At 46.2% G+C, this 12,640-nt stretch overlaps 1 long non-coding RNA gene across 3 annotated transcripts in view; it reads right to left on the bottom strand.

Annotated features, from left to right (window-relative positions):
* Positions 1 to 372: 372 nt before the first annotated feature.
* Positions 373 to 12,640, bottom strand: part of LOC129554771 (uncharacterized) — a 33,046-nt gene continuing 20,778 nt past the window's right edge. The window contains exons 2-7 of one of the 3 annotated variants that reach the window (XR_016039052.1): positions 2,944 to 3,047; positions 2,736 to 2,826; positions 2,540 to 2,618; positions 2,325 to 2,457; positions 1,764 to 1,944; positions 373 to 609 (exon numbers count right to left, since the gene is read on the bottom strand). This is a non-coding gene — a long non-coding RNA (uncharacterized LOC129554771). Of the gene's footprint in view, positions 610 to 1,763; positions 1,945 to 2,324; positions 2,458 to 2,539; positions 2,619 to 2,735; positions 2,827 to 2,943; positions 3,048 to 7,290; positions 7,839 to 12,640 lie in introns of those variants that run through there. The other 2 variants (XR_008685650.2, XR_016039051.1) reach the window with 2 other exon arrangements.

Below are 12,640 nucleotides of genomic sequence, written 5' to 3'. Positions count from 1 at the left end.
TGCAAGAACCCAGGGAGTACTGTTCCCATGATCCCCTTTTGAGAAAAACATCAGAGAACAAACTGTAGACCATCAAGTGGTGACTGGGGAAACCACAGCAGAAGGACCAGGAGCAAGCACTGAATATATTTAAATGGAGATCAGCGACCACGAGAAATGTGGACATCTGCGTGTAAATTCATATACGCCATGACAATGCAGAAATGACACATCTAATAAAAAATGGGGTGGAGGAGAAGAGACAAGATGAGAACAGAGTATGTTCTCTGATGGTCCTGTCTATCTGTAAGAGCTGGGAGTTAAAGACCATCACACACTGAGAGATCGAATAATAAATTTAATACATTTATTACAACATTTAATGATACAAATTCAGTTCAGTCGTATCCAACTCTTTGCAACCCTGTGGGCTGTAGCATGTCAAGCTTCACTGTCCATCACCAGCTCCCGGAGCTTGCTTAAACCCATGTCCATCAAGTCAGTGATGCCATCCAACCATCTCATCCTCTGTCGTCCCCTTCTCCTCCTGCCTTCAGTCTTTGCCAGCATCAGGGTCTTTTCCAGTGAATCAGTTCTTCACATCAGGTGGCCAAAGGATTGGAGCTTCAGCTTCAGTAACACAAATACAAACATGTACAGAGATCACTTTGCATTGTGTTGAGAGAAAAGATGGGCAGGTGGGGAATGTGCCAATGTTTCCTTGTTCATTCTGGGGCGGTGATAGATACTGTCTACACAGAACTAAGTGTTCTGTATATAACACTGTGATTATGAAGGTAAACACTGGGAAGAAAAGAAGGCTTCCTAAATAAGAATTTTAACTGCTCTGACTGGAACTCCCAGTGCAATACTGAACAGCAGTGACAAAAGTGGGCATCCTTGTCTGGTTTCTGAACCTAGTCAGGGAAACTTTTGGTCTTTCACTGTTGGGAATGATGTGAGCCACGGGCTTTTCATAAATGTCCTTTCCCATGTTGAAGAAATGCCCTTTTATTCTTAGTTACTGAGCATTCTTATTATAAAAAGCTATTGGATTTGTGGAACTAGCTTTGCATTCCTGGGATAAATCCCATTTGGTCATGGTGGTGTTGTTCAGTCGTGTCTGACTCTTTGTGACCCCATGGACTGCTGCACGCCATGATTCCCTGTCCTTCAGCATCTCCCAGAGCTTGTCCATTGAGTCGGTGATGCCATCCAACCGTCTCATCCTCTCTTGTCCCCTTCTCCTGCCTTCAATCATGCTGTATAATCCTTTTAATAGGTTGTTGGATTCAGTTTGCTAGCATTTCGTTGAGAATTTTTGCATCGATATTCTTAAGAGATATTGGTGTGTAGTTTTCTTTATTTGTGGTATTTTATCTGGCTTTGGTATCAGGATAATACCGGCCTTATTGAATGAGTTAGATAGTGTTCCCTCCTTTTCTAATTTTTGAAGATTTGGAGACGTATTGGTATCAATTCCTCTTTAAATATTTGAAAGAACTTAACCGTGAAGCCATCTGGCCTAAAAATGTTCTTTGTTGGAAGGTTTTTTGATTCCTGATTCAATCTCTAGTTATACGTCTGTATTTAAACTAATTTAAAAATATATATGTATTTAGATTAAATCTCAAAGTAAAATTAAAATCAACCCTTCACTATATGCAAATGTGTATGGGGCTTCCCCGGTGGCTCAGATGGTAAAGAATTGGCTTGCAATGCAGGAGATCCAGGTTCGATCCCTGGGTCGGGAAAATCCCCTGGAGAAAGGAATGGCAACCTACCCCAGTATTCTTGCCTGGAGAATTCCATAGACAGAGGAGTCTGGCTGGCTACAGTCCATGGGGTCATGAAGAGTCAGACTTTTGACTGAGTCTGAGTCAGACTTTTGACTGTTAGTCAGACTGAGTGACTAACACTTTCTTCAGCAGATGCAAGAGATATACCAACAGAAAGAGGTTGAAACTAAAAGACAAACAAAGGCATTCTAGTCAAATATGTAGTAATAATGATGGCTAACAGAAGTCATTATCTCATTATCAAACAAAGTGCAATTCAGGCCAAAGCATTAAAAACAATGAAAAGGAGTTAAGCTACGTATCAGGGTGCCACTCAAATGCAGATATAACTATCATAAATATCTGTGTAGCTGATAACCCAGCAGCTCCATTCACCAGGACTAGTTACAGCCACACAAGGAAAATCAGAGTGCGTGAGAAGTAGGAGATGGAAATTCACCTCTCTTGTGGTGGTCTCAGGGGCAGAAAAGCAAGGATCATATATTAAGTAAGGCAGCTCTACTCAACACAAAAGACCTACAGAAGAAACAGTTTTATTTTTCTCACCTGTAACAGTCCAGGATGCTAGACAGCTCTGCTCACTCAATAGTTCACAAGCCCACATTCCTTCCACGTTTCCCTAAGACCACAGCAACATCAGCTTTGTAGAACTCAAGTTACCACTGTATCGAGGTTGCTTCTGGAGGGAGCAAGGAGAAATTGTAGAGCTGACATGCCCATAATCTCGGACCTGGGTCTGTAAGTGGGAAATAACTACTTACATTCATATTGTATTGGAGGAAACTTGTCACTGGATAAACCTAGAGAGTGGGGTGAGCTGGTAGTGACCCGGCTTCATGCCTAGGAAAGTGGACAGATCTCAGGGGATCACTAGCAATGTGTGCCAAAGCCCATCCCTCTGGGTGCCCACTCCCCCGTGAGGAGGACCCACTCAACCCTCCTCCATGGGCCACTCACCGAAGTCCGTCCAGTTACAATACTGGCAATCCCTCAGTGATACACAGACCTCTCCACCGGGCCCACATATGGTTCCTTGTTGTTCAATGGCCTGGAAGTCAAAGACAATTTTTTGTCCCCCCCCCTCCTGACCAATGACACAGAGAAAGAGGACAGAGCACAGACAATACACAGCAGTCCCAGGGCAGGAATTGTCAGGACCCCTGACCTGGCAGTGGATACTCTGTCTGTTCTGGAACAGTCTTCTTTCTCTCTGCCCCCATCGGAAGTGGGTGTCAGAAAACATGTCTTCCTTGAGAGCTGCCTTAGGGCCTAAACAACCATGGGGGAAAAAAAGAAAAGAAAACAGTTCCCTGGAGGATGTATTAGAAGTCAAAGTCTGTTTGTTTCCAGGACTTCCCTGGTGGCGCAGAGGGTAAGAATCCACCAGCCAATGCGGGGGACACGGGTTCGATCTCTGGTTTGGGAAGATGCCACATGCCCAGAGCCACTAAGCCTGTGGGCCACAGCTACTGAGCTCGTGATCTAGAGCCAGTGAGCCGCAACCAACGAGGTCCTGTGCCGCAGTTCCTGAAGCCCATGTGCCTAGGGCCCGTGCTCCACGTCAAGAGAAGCCACCGCAATGAGAAGCCTGTGCACCGCAATGCAGAGCAGCCCCTGCTCCCTGCAACTGAAGAAAGCTTGCTCGCGGCAACTGAGACCCAAAACAGTCCAAAATAAGTAAATACATAAATATAGTAGTGTGTGCATGTCGATCTCAGGCAAGGGTTAAAAAAAAATCTGCTTGTTTCCAGTCATTTCCTAAGCCAGTAACCACACTTGAAGCTATTTTCTCACAGAATTCTCAAGTCAACTTCAGCTTTTTGCTTCTGAGCTCTAGCCACACCTCTTTCCTCACATGAAAGCAGCTATTTGGAGTCCTACTGAAATAAGAGGTTTGCTGAGGAGCCTTGGTCTGATCCCTGCCTTGGGGCTGGACGCCTTGAATGAATGTTTTGCTTGACAGATAGTCTTTGAGAAAGGCTCTGAGCCATAACTGTCAAATCTCCTGTTGTTTGGGTGACAGAAACAGATGGCTTTTTCAACCCTGTGAAGCCCCTACATTTTTAGATGTTTTTCCCTTTCATCTTTGCTTGAAATCTGCCCAATATGTGTGGATGTCATCTCTTTTCTTTGAATATCTTGCTAAAAGTAACAGGGAACGACCAATATTCGCTAACAGTCTCTTTCCAGCTTCTCCTTAAGTTACAGCCTTGGCAGGCACAGAACCTGCCTCTCAGACCACTGCAGGAAACAAGTTCACCTATGATTTGGCTAAAAGCCCCCAGATTTCCAGCATACAAAACCACAATATCTGTGTTCCTGCCACCCGCTGCCTGCCCACCGGGTTTCGGTTATGGCAGTGCCCTACTCTTGGCACCAATTTTTATATTCGTTAGGGTAAGGACTGGGGCTTCCCAGGTGGTGTTGGTGGTAAAGAACCTGCCCGCCAGTGCAGAAGATGTAAGGAACGTGGTTCAATCCCTGGGTCAGGAAGATCCCTTGGAAGAGGGCATGGCAACCCACTCCAGTATTCTTGCCTGGAGAATCCCATGGAGAGAGGAGCCTGGTGGACTACAGTCCATAGGGTCACACAGAGTCGGACATGACTGAGCAACTTAGCACTCAGGCATGCATAGGGCAAGGATCGTTGCCTCTGTGGGTATGTGTGTGAGAGAGAGAGAGAGAAAAAAAAAATGATGACTTAAAGAACCAAGTTTCTTTCTCATGTAGTAGAAAAAGGTACGCATTCCAGGCTGAGGTTCCTTCCAACTGTCTAGTCCACCACCTCTAGGGCTGTGTCTTCATCAGCATGGTGGAAGCTGAGCCACCACCATATACAGATTTCAGCTGACAAGCAGAAAACAGAAAATGCGGAGAGGCATCAGTCAGCCAGTCAGTTCAGTCGCTCACTCGTGTCTGACTCTTTGTGACCCCATGGACTGCGGCACACCAGGCTTCCCTGTCCATCACCAACTTCTGGAGCTTACTCAAACTCATGTCCATTGAGTCGGTGATGCCATCCCACCATCTCATCCTCCCTCGTCCCCTTCTCCTCCCGCCTTCAATCTTTCCCAGCATCAGGGGCTTTTCAAATGAGTTAATTTTTCACATCAGCCGTCTATGGGGTCACACAGAGTTGGACAAGACTGAAGCAACTTAGCAGAAGCAGCAACAGCAACAGCCAAAGTACTGGAGTTTCAGCTTCAGCATCAGTCCTTCCAATGCGTATTCAGGACTGATCTCCTTTAGGATGGGCTGGTTGGACCTCCTTGCAGTCCAAGGGACTCTCAAGAGTCTTCTCCAACACCACAGTTCAAAAGCATCAATTCTTCAGTGCTCAGCTTTCTTTATAGCCCAACTCTCACATCCATACCCAACTACTGGAAAAACCATAGCTTTGACTAGACGGAGCTTTGTTGGCAAAGTAATGTCTCTACTTTTTAATATGCTGTCTAGGTTGGTCATAGCTTTTCTTCCAAGAAGCAAGCATCTTTTAATATATACACTCATTAGACCTAGACATAGAAATGGCACAAAAGTTCTACCTACATTCTGTTGGACAGAACTTAGTCTCACGGACACACCTGTCTATAAGAAGATCTGGTAAGTGTAGTCTAATCCTGTCCCCAGGTAGAATAGAAGAGATTACAGTGAACACCCTATTTGTCTACATCACAGACACATAGTAACATACTACCATTATAATTTATTGGACAGATCTGACATGAAAATTGTAAACACACTGCATTTTCAGGTGACCATGGAACTTTCACAAGGTCTTTTTTCACAGAAAATCTCAAGAACTTTCCAGAAAGAGGAATACTATGGAAAGCATTGCCTGGCTGCAATGAAATTAAAGAAGAAGAAATTAATAACTATATCTGAAAAAATAAATATTCTTCTGCATGGAAAAATTTTAAAGTGTTAGTCACTTGGTCACTCTTTGTAACCTCATGGACAGGAGCCCTCCAGGCTCCTCTGTCCATGGAATTCTCCAGGCAAGAACACTGGAGTGGGTATCCATTCCCTTCTCCAGGGGATCTCCCCAACCCACGGACTGAATCCCCATCTCCTGCACTGCAGGTAGATTCTTTACCATCTGAGCCACCAGGGAAGCCTTATTTTAAACTGGTATTTAAACAACTCTGATCAAAAAAGGAAATACAAACTAAAACTACACTATTTCCATAAAAGAGTAAAAATGAAATACAGTTACAGAAGTAGTTGGAGGAAAATTCATGGCTTTAAATAAAGATCTACATCAACTTTTTTTTAAAGGGTGGAGAGAAGAAGAGAAGTAAAGTTAGCTTCCAATGCAAAATATTAGGCAGTAAGTTGAAAAAAAGATAATAAATTGAACCAAGGAAAGGAAGAACTATTAGAGATAAAAGCAAATATTAATAAAAGTTATAAAATAGAAAATATTATGTAACTAATATATAAACACAAAAGCAAGTTCTTTGAAAAAATTCAAGAGCAAAAGGCAGGTAAATGAAAATACACACAATATGAAATGATTTTGGGAATCCCACAGAAATGGAAGAGATTAAGAGCATCACATGAGATTAATTTGTTTACATTACATGAATGAACTTGATAACAGAGATGAAATGGATAATTTCCTCAGTAAAAACAATGTGTTAAAACTGTCCAAAAGAAATAAAAACATTTAAACAGATCATTTCTAACAAGGAAATGGAGAGCTATGTCAAGGGTTATCAATTTCAGGTAGCACCAAAAAAGGAAAATTCATAGCCTGATGTCATTTGTAAAAAATAACATAAAATACCTAAATAAAATAACTAACTGAATCCAGCTGCATATTAAAAGAGCAATACATCATGTTGACATAAGAATATTCTCTTGGACTTGAAGGATGGCTGAGTATCCTTAAAGCAAATCTATTCATATAATTTATTTTATTCATTGATCTAGGAGGGGGAAAAATCATGGTCATCCCCATAGATGCCAAAAAGACATTTAACATTCCCCTCCGTTATTTATAAAAGCATTCAATAAAATAGAGGTTATTGATATTTGCTCTAAAGGATCCTTTTGAGTCTTGCTTTAGGGTTTGTTACACAAGACCAGAGCCATGGCTTTGGTTGCTGTTGTTGTTTAGTAGCTGAGTTGTGTCCGACTGTTGTTACCCCATGGACTGGGGCCCACCCGGCTCCTCAGTCCATGGGATTTCCCAGGCAAGAATACTGGAGTGGGTTGCCATTCCTTCTCCAGGGGATCTTCCCGACTCCAGGACTGAACCCGTGGCTCCTGCATGGGCAGGTGGGTGCTTTACCCTGGGCCGCCAGGGAAGCCCCATGGTTAGTGTCAGGCTAATCATCCCCGCTACTGAGACAAGCCCCTGGGAGTACTCTTCCCAATGCCCTGAGAACTGGGAGGTTTTCCAGTCTGGCTGATAGAACAGGTGCTATTCTCACCTCTGTGTGAGCACCAGGTAGGGTTTCAGCTAACCCTCTCTAGGTGTTTCTCTCCCAGCCTCACACACACTCACCGATCAGGGCTCTGCTGGATCCTGGAGCCAGACCCTCTGCAGACATCTGGGATTCATTCCTTTCGTAGTTCTCTCCTTTCGCACACACGGGCCTGCCAACTCGAGACGCCTTGGTCTGCCCAGGCTGTCAGCTCCCGCTTCTCAATTCAGGGAGTGTGCCAGGACCCATCTGAGTTCCTGACGCTTCCTGACCCACAGTCTTGGAACTCTTTCAAAACAATGATCCAGAGCAATGCAAGGCTCACATGAGTTACTTCCTATTTCAAGAATCACTGTCCTTCACCGCCTGATATCTAGTGACTTGAAAACTGCTTTTTCATAAATATTTTGTCTGACTTTTTTTGGCTGTTTCAGGCAGGAAGTTAAATCCAGTCCCCATTGCTCCATCCTGGCTGATAGCACCAAAGCTTCGGGTTCTGCTAAGAAGAAAGAGGAGTGCAGGCAGCACCCTCTGTGTAATTTGCATATCATCTGCATAATATGAAATACACAGAAAGACCCCACAACCCTGTGTCCGAGTCCCTTGTTCTCTCTTCCCAGTTGAGGAGAAGCATACGGCAGAGCCAACCCAGAGAAACCAGGGCTCCCCTAGAGCACCCTCAACTTAGCCTTTGTCCTCCGGCTTCTCCAAGAACGTGGAAACATTTTCTCCAGGCTTCTGAGCCAAGTTTGTGCTGGTTTTCAATTTTCTGAACTGTTTGCTTAGACAGCCAGTTCACCAACTGGTGCCTCCACTCCCCTATCTTTGCAAGAGGGCTAACTGAGCAGCATTATCCAGCTATCACAGAATAGCATTCCAAAGGTACTCCATGCATATACAAACTTCTAGATTCCCTAACTGATGTGCTCTTCTTCACCTTGCTTCTTTTACATAAAAATATATCTTAAGGACTTTTCCATACCAGTTCATAACCTTGTTTTTTTTTGCTGCTGCATACTATTCCATTCTTATGAATGCACCACCGTTTATTCCATTCTACTGCTAACAGTTCCCAGTCCTTTATTAAGGTGAAACATGCTTCAGTGAATTACTCTGTAAATACAGCAAGGATTTTTTTTTTTTTAAAAAAAGCAGGTATTGTGTGGTAGCCAGGCTCCAAGATGGCTCCTTATAATCCTTTTCTGCTGGGATTCACACCCTTGTGTAATCTTCTCACATACTGAATCAGGCTGGTCACTTACCCTGGGGAAAGTCAGCCACCATGTCATGAGGACATTCAAACCGTCCTCCAGAAGAGACCACAGGGAGAAGAGCTGAGGCTTCCAGCCAATGGCAGTGCCAACTGACCAGCTGTGTGAGTGTGCCATCTTGGACCCCCCCAGTCCTAGTCAAGAGCTCATGTGATTACAGCCCCCAACTAACATTAGACTTCAGCCTCATAATTGACTCCAAGTCAACACCACCCAGCTAAGGTGCTCGTGAACACGGACCAGAGACCTCATGAGAGATAGTAAATGATTGCGCTGCTTTACACCAACCAGCAGCCTTGGGAACAGTTAGAGCAATAGCAGTAAAGGTTGGAACTGGAAGTAGGTAGTACCACAACGAAGACAGAAACATTCTGGCGTCGTTCCAGGGCTCGGCAGTCGACAGAAGTTGGAAGGATCTTAGGACAGTTTTAGTAAAAACTTAAAGACTCTGTTAGAAGAAGCCATATTTCAGAAGAGCTACGGACTGATGCCTTTGTGTGCCTTCCATTTTCCTTCTATTTGAACAAAAGGGTCTATATCAATTATCCTATGCTTATTCTACCATTGTATGTTGGATGTGTGATAGACAAATAATTTGTCCCTATGGTCAACATGTCTTCAGACCAAGAGGAACTATAGGTCAGGGAGCTGTACCTCAGGGACTGTACCTTATAAGCCTCATTGAACTTGGATATAATTTAGATGAGAAGATTTCTGAACTTTGAGATGATGCTACAATGGGATAAAAGAGTTCTAGATGAAGGTTCTTTGTTTGCCAGCACCATCCTTCCTGCTGGAAGGCTGATGTGATGCTGGTACTGTGGCAGCTATCTTGAAATCATGAGTGGGGGGCGGGGAAGACGTTGTCAAAGATGGCAAAGAACATTGTCAGAATCTGGGTCTCTTATTTTCCCGCTAAGCCTTATTCATCTTTACTGCCCAGTCCCTAACACCTGGCTTTTTCCCCCACTGGAAACGGAGAAAGTGGCTTAGCTCCAGGCGGCTTTCTGATTCTCAGATCTGCCTTTCATTAAGCTGTGTCTGGTTGTATTTCCTATCCTTGAGATACTCTTTGAATCTGGGTCTTTGATGGCATCACTGAGCCATTCAACTCTCCTTCAGATGTCTTTTCTACAAACAGCAACTATTGTCTTTGTAGTTTGAGCCATCGCCACTCTGTGCTACATTTGAAGCCAAATACAACCTAGGGGACTCAGAGTCAGGATTTAGACCCCCATGGACTATAGCCTGCCAGGTTCCTTTGTCCATGGGATTCTCCAGACAATACTACCGGAGTGGGTGGCCATTACCTTCTCCAGGGGCTCTCCCCGACCCAGGGATCAAACCTGGGTCTCCTGCGATGCAGGCAGATTCTTCACCATCTGAGCCACCAGAGAAGCCCCTTTAAACTCCCACTTTTACCCCAACTCAAGTTGAGAGCTTCTTCCCCATCCTGAACTGTTTTATAAATGTCTCTCTCTCTCTCTGTGTGTGTGTGTGTGTGTGTGTGTGTGTACCTATTACACTTCTTTACGGCCAGGGACCAAGCCCCGCACAGGGCTCTGCAAGTCCTGGTCCCACATGTGGGACACACTGGTCCCACACTGATGGTCCAAAGCAGACTGGGCATGGCCAGCAGTTTTCTGTGGGATTACATTCCACAGCGGACCAGAGAACAGCTAACCAATAAACCTCAGAACACATATAACAGCCAATAAAATGGGTTTTATGGGGCATGGATCTGGGAGTAACAGGTTGACAGGGTTGGCCTTTCCTGGAATACCTCACAGGTTTAGTACCACGGGGACAGGGGTGGCTCTGTCAGGCTCCTCTGCATGAGACCAGAGGGAAGGTCAGAGGTTTCCTAAGGGCCAACCAACTCAACCAGAATAAGTCCTCGTCGGGGCAGAGCAGGGCCATGGGGCAGTGCACATTGGCTGGGGTCCCAGCCTGCAGTGGGTTGGCTCTCAGGCTCTTGTTTTGGGTTTGGCATGAATTATTCTGCACCAAACAGCCCAGCCCAGGGTTTCTGGAACTCTCCCCAAGGCTGGGAGAGAGGAGTTGGAGGGAAGTGCTGTGCCTCTGTCTCCCCATCTTTACGGGACGGGGTTACAGGTCTGGTCTCGGCCCCTGCTGCCTGCCCACACGTCCCCCAGGGCCAGAGTTCTCAGGCTGTCGGTGCTTTAAGGTGATCCATCAGTGTCTCTGATAAACTTCAGCAATCAAAGCTGGGAGGGCTCCAGGGACAGAGGGGAAGTGATCTGCCCAAGGCCACAGGTCAAGGAGCAGAGGTGGGCCAATGTCTGGTGACTCCTGAGCCACTTCCATCTTCCCCGCCCCCACGGCTGGACCACATCGGGGGTGGGAGGATGGGAATTTTCCTACTGTGGGAACACCTGCTCTGGTCAGTTTGGTGGAGGGCACCCTGCACTCCTGCCCCAGCTCTGCTATGGACAGAGGGAAAGGTCTCTGTATTAGTTAGGTGACTCCAAAGAGACTCAAGAGGACGGCAGTGGTTTAGGGAAGACCGGAGTCCATTGCTCTCAGAGGACGGTCCATCCTGAGTCCACATTCCACCTCCTCAGGCAGCTCCTGGTCCTGTCTGAGGTGCCCAGCACCATCCTCACGCTTGGTCACTGGCAGGCCACAAGAACACCCACATTTGTCTTCAGGGGAAGAACAAGAGCCATGTGCCCCCCATCTTAAGGCCCAGGCCCCGCGTGGTGCGTGCCACTGGCTTGCTCCTTCTGGAGCACGGGGCCCTGCTCACTGCAAAGAGGGGAGAATGCAATCCGGCCCTGTGCCCGGGAAGATGCAGAAACAGATTTCATTAGTCTACGGGCAGCCAGTATCCACTGCTCACCTGGCTACTAGGTACCCACCCATTCTTCCCACAACAGAACACAGGCACGCCCTCTCTGAGGATATGGATCCCAAACTCCCATCTGGTTACACTTTCAGATCAAAGTGTGGGAGATTTGGGGAAAAAGGAAATCCTCTCCAGAGCCCCACATGGCTCCTCACGGTTCACAACAGAAACTGCAAGATAATTCGTCTGCCCTTTTCCCACCTCCCCAGCGCACCCTCTCCCCAGCTGAAACAGAGCAGTGGGAAATAGGAAAACTGCAACACAAACTACCATGTGGAAAAGGGAAGAAGGGAAACACTCAGAAGTGGTTGGTGCGCGCATGCTTGTGCTCAGTTGCTTCAGTCGTGACCCCACGGACTGCAGCCCACCAGGCTCCTCTGTCCATGGGATTGCGCAGTCAAGAATACTGGAGTGGGTTTCCACACCCTCCTCCAGGGGATCTTCCCAACTCAGGGTCTGAATCCGCATTTCCTGCCTTGCAGGCAGACTCTTTACCATCTAAGCCACCAGGGCAGCCCTGGCTGGTACCTGCTGCTGCTAAGTCACTTCAGTCGTGTCCGACTCTGTGCGACCCCATAGACGGCAGCCCACCAGGCTCCCCCGTCCCTGGGATTCTCCAGGCAAGAACACTGGAGTGGGTTCCCATCTCCCTCTCCAATGCATGAAAGTGAAAAGTGAAAGTGAACCTAGAGGTAGGTAAATCCTACTGGCCTGAACCATCAGGACTTGCTCTGGCAGAGGAAGCTAATCTGGCCAGCCTGGTCCTGGAAGATTCTCTTTTCCCCAATCTTCTGTGGCTACATCTGAAGTAGGTGTTAAATAGTTTGGCCTCCTTGAAGGTTTCTTTGGGGCTCAAACAATCGTAATCACTGGCCAACTGCTACTTGCCTTGGCAATTCTCTCAACAAGCTTCTGGTCGAGGTGCTTCTAGCTGATTCCAGGGGCCAAGAATCATACCCAAAGATGTTTTCTCAACATGATTCTGAAAGCAGTTTTATTTCATTGTGGCCTGCTCTGGCCTGGCCCTCTTGAAACACGTTGGAACCTGGGACCCTCAGGTTGCTGCAGTACTTGCACCTGGACAAATGTTTCCCCAAGTAACAAAATACAAAAAAACTGTAAGGGACTAAACATAATTGCATGCATGGGCAGTGGGGAAAATTACAGACTAAGATACACAAAGATCAAAAACACCCCAACACTGCTACATCGGAGGAGCCAGAAGCAAAAGCAGGGAACTACTGCGCATGCCCGTTTCACGTAACCAAAGAGGTTACCTGAACCAAAGAG

This window comes from Moschus berezovskii, chromosome 14 (assembly GCF_049115385.1).
Source record: "Moschus berezovskii isolate FMDL1 chromosome 14, NW_MosBer_1.0, whole genome shotgun sequence".
Classification (NCBI taxonomy): Eukaryota; Metazoa; Chordata; class Mammalia; order Artiodactyla; family Moschidae; genus Moschus; species Moschus berezovskii.
The sequence above is the reverse complement of the archived record's forward strand: the minus strand, read 5'-3'. Positions and strand labels throughout refer to the sequence as shown.